Here is an 8,996-nt window from a genome sequence, read left to right on the forward strand (position 1 = left end):
TTTAAAATGGTGATATTGTAGTCTTTTAGCAGCTCCAACCATCTCATCCACCTCATATTTGAATACTTTTTTTTGAACAAGTGCTGGAGAATTCGATAATCCGTAAATACCTTGCAAGACACACTGAAATGCCTCCAAATCTTCAATGCATGTACCATGGTAGCCAACTCCAAATCATGAACGAGGTAGTTCTTATCATGGGGCTTCAACTGGCGCGAAGCATAAGACTACCCTCTTGCATCAAGATACACCCGATACCAATCCAAGAAGCAAATAAATATATTGTATAAGAGCTTGAAGCTGAAGGCAAAACTAGATCTGGAGCTATGGTCAAGACAGTCTTGAGCTTCTGAAAGCTCTCCTCACACTCATCCGACCACCTGAAAATAGCACCCTTCTTTGTCAGTTTGGTCAAAGGCAATGCAATAGACGAAAAACCCTCCACAAAGCGACGATAATAATCAGCTAAGCCAAGAAAACTCTGAATCTCCGTAGCTGAGGATAGTTTGGGCCAACTTAAAACAGCCTCTATTTTTTTTGGATCCACTTGAATACCCTCACTTGACACCACGTGCCCCAAGAATGACACTGAACGGAGCCAAAACTCACACTTGGAAAACTTAGCATAAAGTTTCTCCTCTGTCAACAGTTGCAACACAATCATCAAATGCTGGGTATTATCCTCCTAGCTATGAGAGTACACCAGGATATCATCAATGAATACTATGACAAATGATTCGAGATAAGGCTCAAACACACTGTTCATCAGGTGCATCAACGTTGTTGGGGCGTTGGTCAGCCCAAAAGACTTCACAAGGAACTCATAATGACCATAGTGGGTCCTGAAACTGTCATTAGAATCTACGAGTCCCTAACCTTCAATCGGTGATACCAAGACCTCAAATCAATATTGGAGTACACCCTCGCTCGCTGAAGCTGGTCAAACAGATCATCAATACGCATCAAAGGATATTTGTTCTTGATTGCAACTTTATTTAACAGCCTATAATCAATGCACATCCTCATAGTACCATCTTTCTTCTTAATGAACAGGATCAGTGCAACCCGATAACACACTAGGCCTAATAAACCCCTTATCAAGGAGTTGGTGAAGTTGTTCCTTCAATTCCTTCAACGTAGCTGGTACCATATGATACGGTGGAATAGAAATAGGCTGAATGCCCAGCACTAAGTCAATACCAAACTCAATATCCCTGTTAGGTGGCATGCCCAATAGGTCTACAGGAAACAAAGCCAGAAGATATCGCCCCATTGGGACAGAATCAATAGTAGGATTATCAGCACCAACATCCCTCACAAAGGCCAAATAAGATAAATAACCGTTCCCAATCACCCACTGGGCCTTCAAGTATGAGATCACTCTAGTTGACATAGTCTAGAGAACCTCTCCACTCAATCCTTGGCAACCTCGTCATCACGTAACGATCTTAGCGTGACAATCCAAAATAGCATGACATGGAGACAACTAATCCATACCCAAAATCATGTTGAAGTCCACCGTTTTAAGCAATAAGAGATAAACTCTACCCTTCAATCCCCCAATAGACACTACACACTACCAATATATACGTTCTATAACAATAGTATGCGCACATGCATAGATACATGAATAGATAAAATTAAGGACTCACGGGACATATCCAAATAATGAGGAAAATACGATGAGACTTACGAATAAGTGGAACTAGGGTCAACTAATACAGAAGCATCTCTGTGGCATACTGCAACAATACCTATGATCAGCGTATCTGAAGCAACAACATCTGGTCTTGCAGGAATAACATAGAATCGGGCCTGGCCGCCACTTGAACAACCTCCCCCTCTAGGGAGGACTCTAGCTGCCTGGACCCCACCCCGATCTGGTTGAATGTGTGCTGTAACTAATGGTGCTGGAGCCATTGGCCGAGAAATCTACCATGGAGCTCCACTAAACAACCTAGGGCAATCTCTCTTGATCAAAGTCTCCACACTCGAAACAACCCCTCCTCGTACAGAACTGCTGCTCCTAATAACCCGAGGAAGTACTTGTAGAAACTTGAGCGAAAGAGGCACGGTAAGAACTCTATGCTAGTAGTGCACTGAATGAAGACCGGTCTGAGCGAGCACTATAAGAACCGTTGCTATCTCATGCGCAACGATGAGCTGGATGAGCCATCTGAGCGGGCCTATAAGGACGACCCCTACTATGACAGGGCTACCCCTAGAAGGTACACCATCAAAACCTTCCAAACCGCGAGGCCTCTTGGCCTCTCTCTCAACATGATCCTAGCTACAGACCATCTTTATCTGCCAAGAAATGTCAACCACCTCGTCAAAAGTAGCACCAGATACCCTCTCCCGAGTCATAAGAAACCACGACTGATATGTGACGCCATCAATGAACCTATTGACACTCTTCCTATCAGTGGGAACCAACCAAACTGCGTGACGAGCCAACTTTGAATACATCATCTCGTATTGGGTCACAGACCTACCATCCTAACAAAGCTGCTCAAACTATTTGCTCCATGCGAGACTCGACACAAACTACTCCTAGAAGAGAATGTAGAACTCGCGCCATGTAAGTTTTGCTGCACCAACTGGCCTACGCCTCTCATAGACCTCCCACCATCTAAAAGTAGCCTCAGTAAACTAAAAAGTAGTGAACAAGACCCCACTGACCTCCAAAATACCTATTATGTGAAGAATTTATTGGCATCTGTCTAAAAAGTCCTGGGTATCCTTAGGCTCAGCCCCACTGAACTTTGGAGGTTGGAGCCTCCCAAATCTCTCAAGTCTCCCTTGCTCATCATCGGTCATAACAGGACCCACCTAGGCCTGAGTAGATGCAACGAGCTAGGCTAGTAGAACCCCCGGTATCTGAAGTCCACGCATCACCAGCTCTAGAGTACAGGCAGCGGGAGTCTGAGTACCTCCCCCAGCCCGAAAAGTAGTTGATGCAGACAGAACATAGACCTCCTGAGCAAGACTGGTGCACACAGTCAGAACCCAAGTCAAAGCTTCCTAAACCCTGGAATCACAATGGGCACAGCTTGTGCCTGAGCTGGCCACTGACTCATCCACAACTCGAACTTGCTCATGAAGGGTGTAGCTGGCGGATCTCGAGGTGCTTCTCTAGCTGCTGTACGAGTTGCATCTCTGCCCCTACCGTGACCTCGGCCCCTCGCAGCCCTAGCTGGTGGTACTAGTGGTTGTCCATCCTACCTACTGATCCGCAAGACTCTACTAAATCTGCTCATGATTCGTGAGACCTATGCATCCTAGGCTCTGATACCAACTTGTCATGACCCAAATCCTAACTTGCCGTGATGACACCTAAAGTGGTACTAGGAAAGCCGACATTTACAAAATTACTCCAAAACATTTACAGAAAATAGATTTTAAAGTAGTTTAAATAAGAAAGCTCCTCATAAACATAATAGAAATCCCAAACACACAATGCGAAAATTCCCAATATCGGGGTGTCACTGAGTACATTAGCATCTAAATTGTACAAGCTTGGAAAATATTGTCTAACATAATATGAAACAGAATGCAATAAGTGGAAAGATAGGGAAGGAGAGACAAGGTCGGCTAAAACTCCGAGCAGTTACCTCAAAATCTCCTAAGGGTCAGCTGCACACTGAATCAACACCCACCGTGGCCGAAAAAACCTGAATCTGCAAATGAAGTGTAGGGTGTAGCATGAGTACAACCAACTCAGTAATTAATAATACTGAATAAAGAACTGAAAGTAGTGACGAGCTTTATAATTTTTTGGTTCAGTTCCAGTAATCTTAGCATAGGAAAGTAGGAATGCTTTCCAGTTTGACAATTTAAGTTCAATGAGTTACTTCATGACAAGTTTAAGTGAAACAGAGTGTAATATCTTTCACAAACTTTCAAGACAGTGGTTCATAGTAGCTAAGTGCAACAATAATGAAGTCAAATGCATCCTCTCAGAACAACACTCACTCAGCCCATCCCATTCACTTAGCACTCGGCACTCGACACTTAACACTCACACTCAGTTGGTACCTGCGCTCACTAGGGGTGTGCGTAGACTCCGAAGGGGCTCCTCCCTCCCAAACGCTAAAATACGCACGGATAACTCACATGCTACATGGACAAATCATGTGTTGCACAAACAACTCACGTGCTATAGTATAAACATCTCACAATTAGGCCCTTGACCTCACTCAGTTATCAGTCTCTCCTGTCTCTCAGGCTCTCAGTATTCATGAAAATCAGCCCAAACATAAATTGATATAATGTATCAACAAAGAATAATAGAGACTGAGCCGTGATATGCAAGTAAAACTTAAACTAAGTACATCACAAAAATTTGGCAGATAGATTAACATGTACAAGACCTGTTAGGGCCCCTTTGGTACCTACACATGGACTAAGCATGATTTCTAACAGGATTTGTAGCTCAATTCTATATCACATGAAGAATTTACAGTTATCAACAGATTAACCATCGATACAAAACCATGGAATGGACCAAGCCCCAATTTCTATGGTGCAAACCTACACACCCGTCAGCTGGCATGTGTGTCACATTCAAACCATTTGCAAGACACGTAATACGGGGTTTCATACCCTCAAATTCATATTCAAAATTGTTACTTACATCAATCCGAGCAAATCTTTACTCCAATACACCTTTGCCTTGCGAATCTGCTTCCAAATATTCTGCATCTAGCCACAAATAGTACAATACAATCAACACGGGCTAAAAGAATCAATTTCACTAGGAAATACAAAATTATTAATCAAAAATTAGAAAGCAGCTCAAAGACGGCCCTCGGGCCCAAGTCTCGAAACCCGACAAAAGTCACAAAACCCAAAAGCCCATTCAACCATGAGTCTAACCATACCAAATTTACTAAAATTCGATACCAAAATCTCAATTAAAACCTCAAAATCTAGCCTAAGGACTTTCCTGTGCAAACGTCCGCTTCTGTGCCCATCACTCCACTCCTACGACTACACACGTACGGGAAAATTTTCACACATGCGACCACAATCCTCCCCATGCCTGGCCATATCTACGCTCCTCATCTCACACCTGCAATCAAAGCTCCGCAGGTGTGATTACATCAGCACACTCCCTGCTACAACCATGCACCAAGTCTCAATTTTGATTCGATAACCATCCGAAGTAAATCCGAGGCCTCCGGGACTTCAACCAAACATACCAACAAGTCCTAAAAAATGATACGAACTTAGTCGAACCCTCAAATCACCTCAAACAACATAAAAACATGAATGGCAACCGAATTCAGGCCTATTGATACTAAGAAATTTCAATATCTACAAACGATGCCAAAACCTATAAAATCAAGTCCGATCGAACCCGAAATTTTGCACATACATCTCAAATGATATTACAGACCTATTCCAACTTCCAGAATCGAAATCCGACCACAATTTCAAAAAGTCCACCCCCGATCAAGCATTTAAAAATCCAACCTTCGCCATTTCATGCATAATTCAACTACATACCTCCGAATCAATGTCCGGACATGCTCCTAAATCCAAATTCACCCAATATAGCTAACAGAACCATCAAGACTTCATTCTGGAGTAGTTTAAACATAAGTCAACATCCTGTCAACCTTTTCAACTTAAGCTTCCAACCTTGAGACTAAATATCTCAAATCATTCCGAAATTCCCCCGGACCCAAATCGACTAAACCAACAAGTCACATAACAACTATAAAGCACAATGTAAGCAGTAAATGGGGAAACAGGTCGTTACATTTTCATGTCTTGAGAGGTTAAAATCATATAGGACATTTGTGTGAAAGAATTATTTATTTTCTTTCTTGTTATTGAGTTATTATTATTATTATTTACAAACCCCTTGCTTATTTAGAGCTTCTGTATTTTTATTGTTAGCCCATAGTAAGTGACGAAGTTGACCCCTCGTCACTACTTTGAGGTTAGAATTGACACTTACTGGGTACATAGAATTGACACTTACTGGGTACATGTTATTTATTTATTCACTCTACACTTTTGCCTTAACCGTACATGATCTAAGGAAGTGCATCTGGCGGTCACACCGGTGCACATCCGCATTACCCTGAGGCCTAGTGGTGAGAAGCTTTTTAAGCCATTCCGCATCACCTAAAGTCTCTCTTTCGCAGTTATTTTCTATGTATTTTCATTTCAGACACTAATTAGAGTTTTGTATAATCTGCTAGTGCTCGTACACTTGTGAAACTAGATCTTGCCTCACCCACTAGTAGACTTTATGGTTTTGGATTATTACTATTGTTATGATTGCACTCAGCTGCTTTTGTTTTATTTATTTAAATCTTCTAGTTCTTAATATCTTAATTAATGGAGTTTAATTACTTAAAAACTTATTAAAAAGAGTAATCATGTGGTTAGTTCACTGTTGGCTTGCCTAGCGGCGGCGCTGGGCTCCATCACGGCCTATATGAGAAATTTGGTGGTGACAATAAGTACTTTCGCGAGCGAGGTAAGTTTCTCCACTCTTATGGGATCGGGCGGTTCGCCTCGGCAGTATGATACACCATCATTATGGGATCAGGTCGTTCGCCTCGGCAGTATCATAACAAAACAGTTATAGAATCGGGCCTTTCACCTCAACAGTACTAAATACCACTATTCATATGGGATCGGGCTGTTCGCCTTGGAAGCTTCGTGCTTAATAATCAAAACGGGTTCTGGTTTGGGTATAATTGTGTTAGTGCCTTCATGATCGATTATCTTATGCTTGTGATTTGATATAGACTCCTGAGTTGATTTACTGTAGTTGCTCTTATTTTCTTCATTGATACTTTTTGTAAACTCACCATGTCTACTTTATGCATTTATATTATTATTATTTGACCTATAGTAAGTGTCAAGTTGACCCCTCGTCACTACTTTTTCGAGGTTAGACTAGATACTTACTGGGTACGCGTTGTTTTTGATACTCACACTTCACTTATGCACTGATGTGCAGGTACTAAGACAGCTACTACCAGTGGTCATGCGGGCGAGTAGACGGTCATTCCCGGAGACTTAGTGGCGAGCTGCTTTCCTTGCTACGATCTGCAGCACCAGAGTCTACTCTACCTTATTTGCTATACAATGTATTTCTCTCAGACAATAATTGCAGTAGTTTTGTATATTCCCTAGATTGCTCACGCACTTGTGGCGCTGTATTTATCTTCTCTTTCACCACTATGGATATTCTTACTATGATGGTACTTTGTTTCAAAGAGATGTTATGGTTACACGAAATTTAGTTTAAATTGTTCTTTAAAAACGAAAACTTCCTTTTTAAATATGTCTAAAAGGGGTAAATAAACAATAGTGTTACTTGTGGGCTTGCTTAATGGCGGTGTTTGGTGTAGTCCCGACTTATTACGGATTTGGGTCGTAACATATAGGGTCATCACACTATCACAACACATTTGATTATTGGGTTTGAAATCTATTACTTATTTATATTTTTTTTGGGAATTTGAACACACGTACATTGTTCGAGCTAAAGCTACGAATTCATCAGAACCCATAAGTAATGGGCTAGATCCTTTAGCCAACCACATGAAATAACGTTAATCATAATCAACTCTTATGGATCTAACTGACCAGACAATTAATTTTGCAGAAACACAAGTCATTGAACACTATTAGATAACGTTAAAGATCATCAATTCACTGTGGATCTAACTGTTTGAAAATGTAATAATCACTATCACTATCATATATGAAAAAAAAAAAAGATACACTAGCTAATTCTTGTTCCAAATTCTTTCTCGCAGGAAATTTTTAATTGTTTTTTCTTTTTGGGAAATGCTGATATTTTGCTTGCGAAACCCGTTGAATATCTTTGTATTCCAACTGCTTAAAATTAATAGTACATAATTAGTTAAAGATCATTTTCCTTAAGTAATTTGTTCTTTTGCAGGAAAATTAAAGAAGTTAAGCTGCTTGGCCTCCACGTCAACAAATTTATTTTGGGGATTTTTATATTGTATAGAAGTCTGCTCAAAAAGATAGATGGTAAATGTATTAGTTTATTACTAATATTATCATCCAAATATTTCAATTTTATTTTTCTCTATAACAATTAAGATTCCTCTCAAGATATTTTCTCAAGTACAGATTTTCCACAATTATTTAGGTATGTGATTATTATTGTTCGGTGACTGAATAAAGATATTAACCTACTTAGGGGTTACATGTCTCCATCCAATTCATAAAATTGGAAACATAGGGAGTACCTTACTCCTTTAGTGGGTCTACACGAGGCAAATCCGAACTGGAAGCAAAAATTATGAGTTCTGAATACCAAATATCAAAACTTCAAATAGCCAAAGGGAAGTCATATTTGACCACTAGGTAAAAAATATTTACATTTGACCACTATATATGTATATAAAGGCTAGCAAATGTAAATATTTTTTACATTTTCATGTTTAAGTTTAAGTTTTGAAATCTAGACACCAATATCTAAAACTTTCATGTTTTGGTCATCTCCCAATTACTTATAGATTTTAAGATATAAGCTTCCAAGTCAGCCGTATGCAACACAAAATTCTTCTTCGAATTTCCAAACATCTTCCCGAACAGCCTGTAGTTTACCAAGTAAAACTTTTGGTACACAACTCAAAGTGCCAAATAGTTTGATTTTTGTAAACTACACACAAAGGGCTACAACTTTCGTATTTGGATCATCTCCAAATTCCTTATAAATTGCGAGAAATTAAGCTTCCAAAGTCGGGTTAGTGCAGCAGAAAGTTTCCTGTGCGCGATCGCAAAAGGTCTCCCGTGATCGCGAATCACTAACTAATTTCTTCCATTTACTCATCACGATCACGACCAATTCCCCGCGATCGCATAGCACATTGCTGTGGCCAAAAAGCAGAAGCTAAAAATGGCCTAGTAATGGTCCGAAACCATCCCGAAACTCATCCGAACCCATCAGGACCCCGTCCAAGCATACAAACAAGTCTTAAAACATATCA

Source organism: Nicotiana tabacum, chromosome 16 (genome assembly GCF_000715075.1).
Source record: "Nicotiana tabacum cultivar K326 chromosome 16, ASM71507v2, whole genome shotgun sequence".
Taxonomy (NCBI): Eukaryota; Viridiplantae; Streptophyta; class Magnoliopsida; order Solanales; family Solanaceae; genus Nicotiana; species Nicotiana tabacum.